The following is a 15,668-nucleotide window of genomic DNA, read 5'->3' as shown; positions in this document are numbered from 1 at the left end:
GGACCCAAACATCTTTTCTGATCAGTATGCAGTAACCTCTTTCTGCTAAATAGATATTTCGCCTTTTCCTCTAAGACTAATTATTAGACATTTATCTGCGGTTGAACTGCATTTACCATCTATTACATTAAGGACTTAAATGATCTAAATCTTTCCTAACTGACTCTATCTTTAATCATTATTTACCAAACCATTTCACTGAATGCCATCTCAACTCTTCCCTTCCCCACAGCACCCGTATATATGTATATATGTTTGTACATATTTATTACTCTATTTATTTTACTTGTACATATCTATTCTATCTATTTTATTTTGTTAGTATGTTTGGTTTTGTCTCCCCCTTTTAGACTGTGAGCTCACTGTTGGGTAAGTACTGAGAAGCAGCGTGGCTCAGTAGGAAAGAGCACGGGCTTTGGAGTCAGAGGTCATGGGTTCAAATCCCAGCTCCACCAATTGTCAGCTGTGTGACTTTGGGCAAGTCACTTAACTTCTCCGGGCCTCAGTTCCCTCATCTGGAAAATGGGGATTAAATCTGTGAGCCCCACGAGGGACAACCTGATCAGCTTGTAACCTCCCCAGCGCTTAGAACAATGCTTTGCACATAGTAAGCGCTTAATAAATGCCATCATTATTATTATTATTATTACTGTCTCTATATGTTGCCAATTTGTACTTCCCAAGTGCTTAGCACAGTGCTCTGAACACAGTAAGCACTCAATAAATATGATTGATGATGAAACTCTTGGACTCTACTTTCCATTAGCATTCAGTCAGTAGTAATTATCAAGAACCTACTATGTGCAGAACACTGAACAAAGTGCTTGGAAAATTACAGTAGAATTTGTAGACGTGATCCTCACCCTCAAGGAGCTACCATCTAGCAGGGGAAGTGAAAACTAAGATAAAGTATAGGTGGGAGGAAATAATAAAAGCTCTGCAATGGGTTATGGGCTTATGGGCACGTAAGTGATGCTGAAGTTCTGAAATGACAGCTGGAGATTATAGGGTGGGGAGATAATAATAATAATAATAATAATAATAATAATAATAATGACATTTGTTAGGCGCTTACTATGTGTAAAGCACTGTTCTAAGCACTGGGGGGGGATACAAGGTGATCAGGTTGTCCCACACGGGACTCACAGTCTTAATCCCCATTTTACACATGAGGTAACTGAGGCTCAGAGAAGTTAAACGACTTGCCCATGGTCACACAGCAGACATGTGGCGGAGCTGGGATTCGAACCCATGACCTCTGACTCCAAAGCCCGTGCTCTTTCAACTGAGCCACACTGCTCAGGAAAGCCTCATGGAGGAGATGCGATTTCAGGAGGGCTTTGAAGTTATGGAGAGCAGTGGTCTGTGAGATGATACTACTTCTAATAGTAACAATAATAATGATAAGGATTGTGGTATTTGTTAAGTGCTATGTGTCAGGCATTGTACTAAGCACTAGGGTAGATACAAGCAAATTGGGTTGGACACGGTCCCCGCCCAACATGGGCCGCACAGTCTCAATCAGCATTTTACAGACGAGGTAACTGAGGCACACAGAAGTGAAATGACTTGCCAAAGGCCACACAGCGGACAAGTGGCAGAGCCTTGATTAGAATCCATGACCTTCTGACTGGGGAGCGAGTTCCAGACAGGGTGGAAGGCACGAGAAAAAGGTCAGTTGCAGGAGTGATGAGAATGAGGTAGTTTGAGCTTCAGAGGAACAAAGAGTGTGAGCCAGGATGTAATGGGAGAAGATACACTGCCAAGGAGCTATAGAACCTACTCACTATCATCATCATCATCAATCATATTTATTGAGCGCTTACTATGTGCAGAGCACTGTACTAAGCACTTGGGAAGTACACTATGCCTTATTAATAATAATTTTGGTATTTCTTAAGCACTTACTATAGGCCAAGCACTGTTTTAAGCGCTGGGGTAGATACAAGGTAATCAGGTTGTCCCATGTGGGGCTCACAATCTTAATCCCCATTTTACAGATGAGGTAACTGAGGCTCAGAGAAGTGAAGTGGCTCACCCAAGGTCACACAGCAGACAAGTGGCGGAGCAGGGATTAGAACCCATGTCTTCTGACTCCCGAGCCCGGGCTCATTCCACTATGTCATGCTGCTTTTCTCTCACCACCTCTCTACTCAGATTCTCCTTTCTCCCCCAAACTCCCTCCCTCTTCATGTCTGGAAGATCACTTTTTTCTCCAGTTTCACAAACCCTTCTGAAATCCCTTCTCCTTCAGAAAGGCTGGCTTGATTAGCTCCTCCTCTCCCAAGTCTATGGTCCCCTCCTCCTGCCCCTTTAAGCATCTCCGGTTTAGAAGAAAGAGCATGGATGTTCTGGGAATTAAGAGAGTCCCCTTTACCCACACTGGGCAATTGAGCAGGTCACTCGAGGCCTCTGTGATTCAGTTTCTTCATCTGTATAATGGGGACAAAATTCCTGTTCTCCGTCTCCCCCACCACCCACCTTAGACTGTGAGACAGCCCCACATGGGACAGGGATTGTTTCTTATTATTTTGTATCTACCCCAGGACTTGGAACATCATTTTGTGCATTACGGATTCATAGTATTGGGATAAATTCACGATCAAGAGGTTCACAAAAGGAAGGGTACAAGAGAAAAATTCAGGAATAATAAAGAAAAGGTAGGGACGTTAGATAATTTGCGGGGTCTTAACCATTGAGGCATATATCCAAAGATGCGACCTTCAATTGGTTGCGATATAATGTCTTCTGCCACATCTGACCTCTTTTGTTGCAGGACTTTCTGGTTCTCTTAGAATTTTCCTGCCTTAAAGGGATTCTCTCCTATCAGAAACTAGGGTGATTAATTGTTCTGATTTGGTTTGCACCTGCAGCCGTTCCAAAACCAAAGGATTCTTCAGCCTTTAGAAATTAAGGGCTATTCTCTCTAACCAACAAAGGTTACATGTAACTTTTACACTAAGCCAAAGCTGGAAAGAATTGGAGAATGGTAAATAAACTGTTGTTTGTAAAGTGTCACTGCCCATTGTTGTAAGAGTGGTTAGTGATTTTAACCACTATTAAATTTAATATTTGAGTACCATCTCAAATATTAAATATTAATACTCAATTTACTCAATATTAATATTGAGTAATATAGTAATATTAATACTCAATTTAATATTAAATACTCAATTTAATATTTGAGTACCTTCTCTCTATAGTTATCAAAAGGTTAGTTGCTACCTTTAGATATCTGTTTCATTTAGAATTTTCTCACATGAACAATGCTTATTAAGATCTGTGAGTCAGGAAACAACAGGGAGAGGACATCGGAGCAGTTGGTTTTCCATTTGAAGCCTTTAGTGGCTAGATAAGGATGGGTATGGCCTGGCATTGTTTAGAAGAAAATGAGAGAGGATGTATTCTCTACTTTATTAGTGAGAAAATTGGTACTAAAATTGCCCAAGGGCACTCGCTAAGATTGAAGGTGTGCCGATACCAAGCCAGTCTTTCATTCCAGGTTGATTAATAAATAATATGCCCAACTAAAATGTTCTTGCCTCTAGCACAACTGAAAAAATGAAAAGAGTGGTCCTCTGGAAATCGAGGGAAAAATGTAACTTTCTTTTTCTTTTTCAATTTGAGTTTTCCAATGGAAAATAAATGCTCTCTACTGCCCAGAAAGTGTTTTTGTTTGGATGAATAGCTGTCACTGAGGCTGACTGAAATACAGTCCCGAGGGCCATAGTACCCCTATTGGTGATTGGTCAGTAGGTGATTGGTCAGTGAAGGATTTCGGGGCATTGATGAGCCACTGTTTAGGTTTGGTTTTGGAGAGTGGATTTATACCTGGACTCCATCAGACCTCGCACAGTCTTCTAGACTGTGAGCCCACTGTTGGGTAGGGACCGTCTCTATATGTTGCCAACTTGGACTTCCAAGTGCTTAGTACAGTGCTCTGCACACAATAAGTGCTCAATAAATACGATTGAATTGAATTGCACTCTCTATTGTCTTTTCTTTGTGGTCCAGGCTGTCTGGAGAACTAAGCTCCAGTCTACTGCAAGAATTTGACTTTCCCATCTTGTTCTGAAGGTTTCCCCATCCCTGATCCATTTCAGTGACTCTCTCCCCCTGTAGACTATAAGCTCCTGTGGGCAGGGAACGTGCCTATCGACTCTGTTATAGTGTACTCTCCCAAGTGTTTAGTACAGTGCTCTGGACACAGTAAGTGCTCAATAAATATGATTGATAGATGGATCAGGGATCGCCCCACATGGACCGATCTCGGGGCTCTAATGGTGAGAGCTCAGGGCCACATGGCTGAGGTTAGCTTTTATTTTTTCTTTTATGGTATTTGTTCAATCAATCAATCAATCAATCGTATTTATTGAGCGCTTACTATGTGCAGAGCACTGTACTAAGCGCTTGGGAAGTACAAATTGGCATCACATAGAGACAGTCCCTACCCAACAGTGGGCTCACAGTCTAAAAGGGGGAGACAGAGAACAGAACCAAACATACCAACAAAATAAAATAAGTAGGATAGAAATGTACAAGTAAAATAAATAAATAAATAAATAAATAGAGTAATAAATATGTACAATCATATATACATATATACAACATATTTATTAAGTGCTTACTGTATGCCAGGCAATGTACTAAGCTCTGGGTTAGCCTGGACATAGTCCCTGTCCCATATAGGGCTCGTAGTCTTAATCCCCATTTTACAGATGAGGTAACTGAGGCCCAGAGAAGTCAAGTGACCTGCCCAAGGTCACACAGCAGACAAGTGGTGGAGCCAGGATCAGAACCCAGGTCCTTCTGACTCCCAGACTTGTGCTTAACCCACTGGGCCATGCTTCCTCCCTAACAGTCATCCTAACCTTCGTGGGTGGTTGGCAAGAGAAAGACACTGTGTCCCTTATCATCATCAATCGTATTTATTGAGCGCTTACTATGTGCAGAGCACTGTACTAAGCGCTTGAGAAGTACAAATTGGCAACATATAGAGACAGTCCCTACCCAACAGTGGGCTCACAGTCTAAAAGATAACCCCCTTATCTTGAGAGGGGTTCCTATTTTAGGCTCCCTCCTGCCTAGATCAATTCTAGGATCACACTCTCAAGCAAAGTCGTGCGATGAACACCTAAATCACGACTGGGGCCTCCAGAAAGTTGTTGAGGGCTCTCCAGTCGTCTTCAGAAAGTAGGAAAGAGGGGCCACAGGAATAAGCAACACTTACTGTCCTATTGATCATTATTTTGAGGGGCAACCACCTAGGGAATCTTGCCTTGACTCAGAAAGGCAGGTGGAAGAAGGAACAAGTTACTCTTGGGTAAATAAACTTGAGCAGCTGACTTTCACTGTTGAATAAGTCTCTTTTCAAGGGTCTCCCGAGTCCTATGCATGTACTAAATGCTTGGAATAATAACAATAATAATTATGGTATTTGTTTAGCGCTTACTATTTGCCAAGCACTGGACCAAGCGCTGGGATAGATACAGATAGCCAGGTTGGACCAGAAAATCCGGTCAGCAAGAGTACAACAGTCACAAGATTCATTTTCCATTGCCTTGAGGAGTCTCTTTTCAAGGGTCTCCCGAGTCCTATGCATGTACTAAATGCTTGGAATAATAACAATAATAATTATGGTGTTTGTTTAGTGCTTACTATTTGCCAAGCACTGGACTAAGCTCTGGGATAGATACAGATAGCCAGGTTGGACCAGAAAATCAGGTCAGCAAGAGTACAACAGTCACAAGATTCATTTTCCATTGCCTTGAGGAGTCTCTTTTCAAGGGTCTCCTGAGTCTTATGCATGTACTAAATTCTTGGAATAATAACAGTAATAATTATGGTATTTGTTTAGTGCTTACTATTTGCCAAGCACTGGACCAAGTGCTGGGATAGATACAGAGAGCCAGGTTGGACCAGAAAACCCGGTCAGAAAGAGTACAACAGTCACAAGATTCATTTTCCATTGCCTTGAGGAGTCTCTTTTCAAGGGTCTCCTGAGTCCTATGCATGTACTAAATGCTTGGAATAATAACAATAATAATTATGGTATTTGTTTAGCACTTACTATTTGCCAAGCACTGGACCAAGCTCTGGGATAGATACAGATAGCCAGGTTGGACCAGAAAATCCGGTCAGCAAGAGTACAGCAGTCACAAGATTCATTTTCCATTGCCTTGAGGAGTCTCTTTTCAAGGGTCTCCTGAGTCCTATGCATGTACTAAATGCTTGGAATAATAACAATAATAATTATGGTATTTGTTCAGTGCTTACTATTTGCCAAGCACTGGACTAAGCTCTGGGATAGATACAGATAGCCAGGCTGGACCAGAAAATCCGGTCAGCAAGAGTACAACAGTCACAAGATTCATTTTCCATTGCCTTGAGGAGTCTCTTTTCAAGGGTCTCCTGAGTCCTATGCATGTACTAAATGCTTGAAATAATGACAATAATAATTATGGTATTTGTTTAGTGCTTACTATTTGCCAAGCACTGGACGAAGCTCTGGGATTCATTCATTCATTCATTCATTCATTCATTCATTCATTCATTCAATCGTATTTATTGAGCGCTTACTGTGTGCAGAGCACTGTACCAAGCGCTTGGGAAGTACAAGTCGGCAACACATAGATACAGATAGCCAGGTTGGACCAGAAAATCAGGTCAGAAAGAGTACAACAGTCACAAGATTCATTTTCCTTTGCGTTGAGGAGTTTACAGTGTGATAAGGGCAACTTGTCTAATGCTGTGGCGTCGTCTCCGACCCATAGTGACTTCATGGACATATCTCTCCCGGAGCGCTGCACTACTGTCTGCAATCATTCTGATAGTGTATCCATAGAATTTTCTTGGGAAAAATCTGGAAGCGGTTTACCGCTGCCTCCTTCCGTGTTGAAAACTCGAGTCTCCGCTGTCGACTCTCTCCTAGGCCGCTGCTGCCCAGCACAGGTTAGTTTTGACTCGTCGCCGATTGCCTTCCACTTGCTAGCCGCTGGCCAAGCTAGGAATGGAGTGGGTATCCCTCTGCCTAGTAGGCAGGAAACTCTCCAGGTGTGGATCCAGGAGGAGGATAAGGGCAACAGGCGGACATAAAGTATTTACAGGTAGAAGAAGGAAGAATAAGGATCTAGCTGCACACAGTAAGTGCTCAAAAAATACGACTGATGATGATGTATCAGGATGAAGTAGCTGAAAAAATAATTGAATGTGCAAATACATATATAAATCAATTAAAATATACATACCACACAAGTTCGGTGAATAGGCATTACAGCACCTGTATATATGTATATATGGTTGTACATATTTATTACTCTATTTATTTATTTATTTTACTTGTACATTTCTATCCTATTTATTTTATTTTGTTGGTATGTTTGGTTCTGTTCTCTGTCTCCCCCTTTTAGACTGTAAGCCCACTGTTGGGTAGGGACTGTCTCTATGTGTTGCCAATTTGTACTTCCCAAGCGCTTAGTACAGTGCTCTGCACATAGTAAGAGCTCAATAAATACGATTGATTGATTGATTGATTGATAGTGCTAAGGCTGGGTGTTGAGTGGATATAATTTGGGGTGCTGTGAATTAATCAGGCAAGGCCCCGTGAAACAACCATTTTTCCAAGCAAGTCAGTGTTCAGTGGGAGTAAGTGCTCAACAGGTAACCTTCGGTGGATGAATTGAATGCAGAAAAGTAGGTTTTTCTGCCTGCATGGTTCCCATTTTTCAAGTGATTGGGCTTTACCCAGTCGAGGGAACCTTGTTTTACCTTCCACAAACATTCAGTTTGTGCCATAAAGGCATGTCAGCAGTGCAGTTCAGCTTTAAATGAAAAGCTTAATGGAAAATGGGCTGACACCCAGAATGCGGTGAAGCACAAATATCCCTTTGAAAAGCTGATATTGCCTTACTTTAAGAAAATAATAAATGGGCTTGAAAAGAAAAAAGTTGCACATCTCGAAGGAAGGCCTAGCTTGTGAAGGTTCAGATTTTTCAAAGATAATCCATAAGGCTTTCAAAAAGTTGCCTGACAGAATAATTTTAAGGTTAAGATGCTTTTTAATATTGATTTTTCCGGGGAGAATATCAGAAGTGCCAAATATTAAGACTCGAAAGAGATTTAATCACAGAAATACTGAAGCATAAAATTGAAGGTATTCGAATGGGAACTGATTTGCTAAAATGGCTAAATCAATGAAGGTTGATGTCAAAGAACGAAAATTCCCATTTTGATGAATTCTCACATCTAAACAGATTGATTCGGGGTTTCAATTTTTGATCATTTGTTTTGGAGGTTTGGAAATTGAACTGTGTGTTTTTATGGAAGCAAACTCTATTAAATTTGCAAGATGTGAAAGTGCACATCTTTCTATCCTCAAAATGTTGAGGAGAAATTCCGTAGTGGACCAAATCTACACTTTTCTAGCAAACCTAAACCGATACATTATCAAAGACAATGCAGTTATTTTGCTGAATATATTATGCATAACTCGATTAAAGTTGAGATGTTGATATTTTCTCTGACCAACTATATTTTTCAAAACATGCCTTAGCTATGTTATTACAGGAAATGCTTTATAGTTTAGATAGTCTATTTTACTTCATTTAATTTAATATAATCAGACAACACGTGAAATAAATGGAAACTATATACACCTGGTAGCTGTGGCAGGTGAGGCAAAATAGGAATATTCCCTGGCCAAAAGAGAGAAAGAGGAAATAGCAGACAGAATGACAAATAGAAAAGAGTTCTTTTTAATGGGCTGATATACAGTAGGAAAATTTCCATTAGCTTTCAAAGAAAAATTATTCATGATTACTTCTTTTCAGGTTTTATTAGTTGTTTCCCTGAGGTCTTTCGAGAAGACAAACTATATGGAAGGAAAGAATATTAAGATTCCCAAGGCTCAGTGGACTTGGGGGTTTTAGACTGACCTCAGTTCTCATTCACTCATTCAATCGTAATTATTGAGCGCTTACTGTGTTCAGAGCACTGTACTAAGTGCTTGGAATCTCGAGTGGCTCTCAAAAGTTATGAACTTAATGGAACCCGTTGTGTTGGGCTGCTGAAATCAATACTAATACTTAGAAGCATCAAACTAATTTCTTAATTACTTATTCTGAGAAAATAATAGATACATTATTAATGTTCTGCATTCTAATAGTTTCTCTCTTGCTCTCTAATGCTGATTTTCATTCTTGAAGAATCCTGTTCTCTATCTGTGATAGACTATGGGCTAGAGACTGTGTTTTTGATTATCTTTTATGTACCCTGGCTCCTATTACCATGCTTGGCACATCAATCTGGTTTATTGAATGCTTATTGTGTGCAGAGCAGTGTACTAAGCACTTGGGAGAGTACAGTATAACAATGCAACAGAGCTGGTACACACATTCCCCACCCTCATCGAGCTCACAGAAGTGCTTAGTAAATACCATCATGGTTAACAACTTTCCTGGTTGCAGGGTAGCTCATCTTCTGACCTTCCTTTTGTAACCAAACTATCTTTAAAAAATCAATCAATCAATCGTATTTATTGAGCGCTTACTGTGTGCAGAGCACTGTACTAAGCGCTTGGGAAGTACAAGTTGGCAACAAAAAGGAGACATGAAGATGTTGCAGAGTGAGAACAAGTGAGCAAGTAATCAATGCAAGCATAAGTGCATAGAGTTATTTATTACTGTTTATTTATTTATTTTACTTGTACATATCTATTCTATTTATTTTATTTTGTTAATATATTTGGTTTTGTTCTCTGTCTCCCCCTTCTAGACTGTGAGCCCACTGTTGGGTAGGGACTGTCTCTATATGTTGCCAACTTGTACATCCCAAGCGCTTAGTACAGTGCTCTGCACACAGTAAGCACTCAATAAATACGATTGATTGATTGATTGAGGAAAATTGGGCTGTTTAAGGTGAACTGACTTGCTCAATATTTAAAATCAATAGGATTCCTATTTTCTGTTGTGGCTCTTCCAGTTGTGTCATATGGGAATCGGTTCCCTTCCTCCCTTTGCTTTATCTTTTCCAACAGTGAAGGAACTGGAAAACAAGATGTTCCCTCCAATACCCTCATTTTCATTCCAGTTGCATTTCCTCTCAACTTCTCACTAGAGGAAGATGAGCAGAATGAAATTATAAATGACTAAAGTGTGAAAATGGAACGAATGAGTCTGAGAAAATTATTTAAGAAACTCACTTCTCAAGGGGAGGAGGTAAAAAGGGAAAATGATAATAAGGTTAAGAAGGATGAAGTCCAAGGAAATTTGTAAAATATGTAAAATTTGTAAAATACTTTGGTTGGCACGGTCCCTGTCCTACATAGGCTTGCAGTCTTAATCCCCATTTTACAGATGAGGTAATTGAGGCACAGAGAAGTTAAGTGGCTCGTTCAAGGTCACTCAGCAGACAAGTGGCGTAGCTGGGATTAGAAACCAGGATTAGAACTCATGATCCCAGGCTTATGCTCTTTCCACTGGGACACGCTACTTCTCAAGGAGGTCATGTTGATCAAGTCACGTTTTAACTGAAGAAGGAACAAATTCTGTTACCATATGTGGAATATTCATTCATTCATTCATTCAATCGTTATTTATTGAGCGCTTACTGTGTGCAGAGCACTGTACTAAGCGCTTGGAAAGTACAATTCAGCAATAAGGAGAAACAATCGCTGCCCACACCGGGCTTACAGTCTGGAAGGGAGGAGACAGACATCAAAACAAGTAAACAGGCATCAACACAGAGTTATAGATATATACACATCAAAACAAGTAAACAGGCATCACTTACAGCAGATACAGAGGTGGATAGGATGTCGGAGTTGGAGAGGTTGTTCATCTGCATAAGGGTTCCTGATATCAAACGTGTCAGTAAGTTTCTTATTAGGCATCACATCATAGCACTCGTGCATATTTGCTTATTTCTCTTATTTCCTATTTTGGTTTTTATCATGTGCATTTCTGCTCTTATTCTTGCGTGCTCTAGTTTGATTATTCTTGATGCTGCAATTTATGCCTGCCTGTTTTACCTATAAAATTGTGAGTTTCTTGAGGACAGGGACCATGCTTTCTACTTTTATTGTGCACTCCCAGGAGCCTTGTACAGTGATCTGAGTGCTCAAGCCATGCTACTCCCAGTGATATACCTCCTCACTCTCGGCTTCAAGGCTGTCCATCACCTCACCCCCTCCTACCTCACCTCCCTTCTTTCCTTCTCCAGCCCAGCCCGCACCCTCCGCCCCTCTGCCACTAATCTCCTCACCGTACCTCGTTCTCGCCTGTCCCGCCATCGACCCCCGGCCCACGTCCTCCCCCTGGCCTGGAATGCCCTCCCTCTGCCCATCCGCCAAACTAGCTCTCTTCCTCCCTTCAAAGCCCTATTGAGAGCTCACCTCCTCCAAGAGGCCTTCCCATACTGTGCCCACTTTTTCCTCTCCTCCCCCCCGTCCCCCCATCCTACCCCTTTTCCTTCCCCACAGCACTTGTATATATTTGTACAGATTTATTACTCTATTTATTTTACTAGTACATATTTACTACTCTATTTATTTTGTTAATGATGTTCATATAGCTGTAATTCTATTTATTCTGACGTTTTTGACACCTGTCTACATGTTTTGTTTTGTTGTCTGGCTCCCCCTTCTACACTGTGAGCCCGTTGTTGGGTAGGGACCGTCTCTATATGTTGCCCACTTGTACTTCCCAAGTGCTTAGTACAGTGCTCTGCACACAGTAAGTGCTCAGTAAATACGATTGAAGACGATTGAATGAATGAATATACCTCTCAGATGGAAATGAGAAACTAAATGATAAAGACAAAACCATAGCAAGTATGAGAAAATGAAAGAAACTCATACATATTAACTACATAGAGAGGGTTAACAAAGCCTCACTATTGAATATGGCATTTCTTTTTAGTTTTGTGGAGCACAGACCATAAAATTTGAATGACTTTATAAGGAATGCCCAGAATTTTATTTTGCAACCAACAGATGATAATTTTGTGGATTTACCTGTGATAATTAAATCTTTTTTAAGTGTGGCAGGTTGCCATTTGTTATTTGAACTGTAAGGATTAATGTGTGTTCATTAAAGTCTGAAAGCATTGTCCAGTTTTCCTGACTTTGATATGCATGCTACCCTCTCAGAGACATTATTAAAGATGCTGGGTGTTTTTGGATTTGGCAAAGATACTTAGATTCCCCTAAAGTAGGTGGGTATCTTCCAGTTGTGATGGAATGAAAGATACTTTCTCCTTCTTTCCTTCATTTTGTCCCCCTCCTCACCCACTAAAGCCTCTGCTTCCATGTTATAATTAAATAAATAACATAATCTCTTCTAGAATCCTGAAATGCTAAAAGATCAGTTTCTCTTGTTGTACTAATTTTCAGAAACCAACATCCCTTTCCCTCTGTTGCCCAAATAGTTTGACATCAAAACTAGTAGATCAAGGCTGAAGTACTCTGATTTGAATTTGAAAAAAATGTATTAATTACCCTTTAAATCATTTTTGTCTTAAAAAGGAATAATAGTGCTTCAAGTTCCCTCTTGCTTGTAAATCTCTGATCTCCCCTTCCACCCCAACTTTCCACATTCTTTGCGTCGATTGTTGGAAATCGAAAGGGATGCTAGGTAGTAAATCAATCAATCAATCAATCATATTTATTGAGCGCTTACTGTGTGCAGAGCACTGTGCTAAGCGCTTGGGAAGTACAAGTTGGCAACATATAGAGACAGTCCCTACCCAACAATGGGCTCACAGTCTTAAAGGGGGAGACAGAGAACAAAACCAAACATACTAACATCATCATCATCATCATCATCATCAATCGTATTTATTGAGCGCTTACTATGTGCAGAGCACTGTACTAAGCGCTTGGGAAGTACAAATTGGCAACATATAGAGACAGTCCCTACCCAACAGTGGGCTCACAGTCTAAAAGGGGGAGACAGAGAACAAAACCAAACATACTAACAAAATAAAATAAATAGAATAGATATGTAGAAGTAAATAAATAAATAAATAGAGTAATAAATATGTACAAACATATATACATATATACAGGTGCTGTGGGGAAGGGAAGGAGGTAAGATGAGGGGGATGGAGAGGGGGACGAGGGGGAGAGGAGGGGGGAGAGGAAAATAAAATAAATAGAATAGATATGTACAAGTAAAATAAATAAATAAATAAATAGAGTAATAAATATGTACAAAGATATATACATATATACAGGTGCTGTGGGGAAGGGAAGGAGGTAAGATGGGGGGATGTAGAGGGGGACGAGGGGGAGAGGAAGGAAGGGGCTCAGTCTATAAATGCATCACTAGTTTTAAGTTCATCCTGGATTTTATCTAATCTTTGTCTTTGGGAGATGAAAATGAATAGTACAATACCCAAGGGAGAGTAATAACTAGTAGCAGGAGGAGAAAAAACCAGAGTCAGATGATGCCAAAATGAATAATCAGTGGTGTTTATTGAGTGCTTACTGTGTGCAGAACACTGTACTAAACACTCGGGAGAGTACAATACAATAGAGTTGGTAGAAGTGTTCCCCGCCCGTACCTGAGTTACCAAGGTGCCTGTGATGACGAGTTTCTGCCCAAGGTAAGCTGGCCTTTGGTGGGACCTCCTTCTCTAGTGCCACCCTTGGAGTGGCAATCAATCAATCAATCAATTGTATTAATTGAGCGCTTACTGTGTGCACAGCACTGTACTAAGTGCTTGGGAAGTACAAGTCGGCAACATATAGAGATGGTCCCTACCCAACAGTGGGCTCACAGTCTAGAAGACTGGCAGCAGGAGACCCCTCTCCACTACCCACGCCTCACCCCCTGACGCCTCCCGAGATTCCCTTCCTGCCTTGCTCCAGTGAGGTGTGGGGAAAACCAAAGCAGTCCAACTTTGAGAGGATCAGTGAGGCTGTGGTAGTTGTAATTCTTGAGGCTGCTGAACTCTGAGCAGTGAGGTGTCTGCCTGTAACTGCTGCTATAGTCACAATATTCTACAGCCCTCATTGGATTTCTCATCAGGCTTGTGCCTTCATATCTGTTATTCATGTTCTGTTATTTCACTCTTTCCTTACGTAGCTCTCTCCAAACCTCAGACCCCTTGTAAGGGACGGTCCACAGTTTCAAAGGTAGCAAAAAGGTCAAGCAGAATTTTGATGGAGTAGAGGTAGCGCTGAGCTTTGAGAGAGACATTTCAAGGGAGTGAAAGAAGGAAAGGGGTGGAAGCAGAATAAGAGGGCTTGAGGAGAGAGTTGGAGGAAAGGAAGTAGAGGTAACAAGTGAACACAACTCAAGGAGTTAGGAGAGGAATAGTAGGTGGAAAATGGGGCCATAACTGGAGGGATATGGGTTTCAGGGAGGGTTTTATAAGGATAGAGGATACATGGGCATGCTTGAAAGCATTGGAGAAGGAGCCATGTGTAAAATTTTGCATTTGGGGCATGTTTGAAAGCAGAAAAAAAAGAGCCATATATACAATTTTGTATTTCAAATATGCCTCAAAAATTAATAAGCTGAAAAGAAATACTTTATCTTAAAATACAACTTCACCCACATTTATTAACACTCCCATTTACCAACCGAAATGCAAGGATCTTCTTATACTGGCCTCCATATCACTGGGGTCAGAAAATGCAAAAATATGCTTAATACCATGTTTCACACCAGGGTAAGCACTCGTTGAATACTGCTGAAAAAATAATTTGTCCTGTAGACTGTAATCTCCTTGAGAGCAGAGGACATGTGTACCATTCATTCATTCAATCATATTTGTTGAGCGCTTACTGTGTGCAGAGCACTGTATTAAGCGCTTGGGAAGTACAGGTCGTCAACATATAGAGACGGTCCCTACCCAACAAAGGGCTCACAGTCTAGAAGCGGGGAGGCAGACAACAAAACTAAACAAGTAGACAGGTGTCTGTCAATATCATTCATTCATTCAATCATATGTTGTAATGTACTTTCCCAAGTGCCTAGGTGCTCAATACATAGCGAAAATTATGGATAGCTGCTTATCTGTCATAAAAGTCACTTAGGGAGGGAGTGAAGCTGTCCTTGGGGTAGTGGATTTGGATTCATTCTCTCTGTAGCTGCCTGTGATTAGTTTTAGATGAGCAGATGATGAGAAGATGGCATGTGAAAATGTCTGGATAATTCTATTGGGTCCATAGGCCCACACCTACCAAATGGTAAAAATGACTTCCTCTGGTGATGCTTTCCTTGTATTTGGGATGGTTTCTCAAACGCATGAATTGTCTATTTCTTTTTATTTCAAGGGCACTTTAGGAGCCTTTCAAGCCATGTACTCATTTTCAAAAATTATGATGACAAAGGCAAAAATTTATAATGTTCCTTTTGGTGAAGAGTTGCAGAATGCAGAGTCAACCAAGGGGGTAGGTGATCAAATCTGCCTAAACCCGCCAGGAAGCATATGTTTCAAACTCTTGGATTCCAGTTGTTGAGAATATTGTTGAAGTCCCGTTAGAGATTTGCCTGCGTTCCACTAGTTTACATTTATCTTTGCATAGAGCTGCATATTGTTTTCAAGAAGCCCTAACTTCAAGTTTGTTAAATAAGGTGATGTGTAATTAGTGCAGCCATCCCTGAATCACAATGAAGAATCAGATCAAAATACAGTTCAGCAGAGACGATCTTTACAATGTG

Source organism: Tachyglossus aculeatus, chromosome 14 (assembly GCF_015852505.1).
Source record: "Tachyglossus aculeatus isolate mTacAcu1 chromosome 14, mTacAcu1.pri, whole genome shotgun sequence".
NCBI classification, from domain to species: domain Eukaryota; kingdom Metazoa; phylum Chordata; class Mammalia; order Monotremata; family Tachyglossidae; genus Tachyglossus; species Tachyglossus aculeatus.
The sequence above is the reverse complement of the archived record's forward strand: the minus strand, read 5'-3'. Positions refer to the sequence as shown.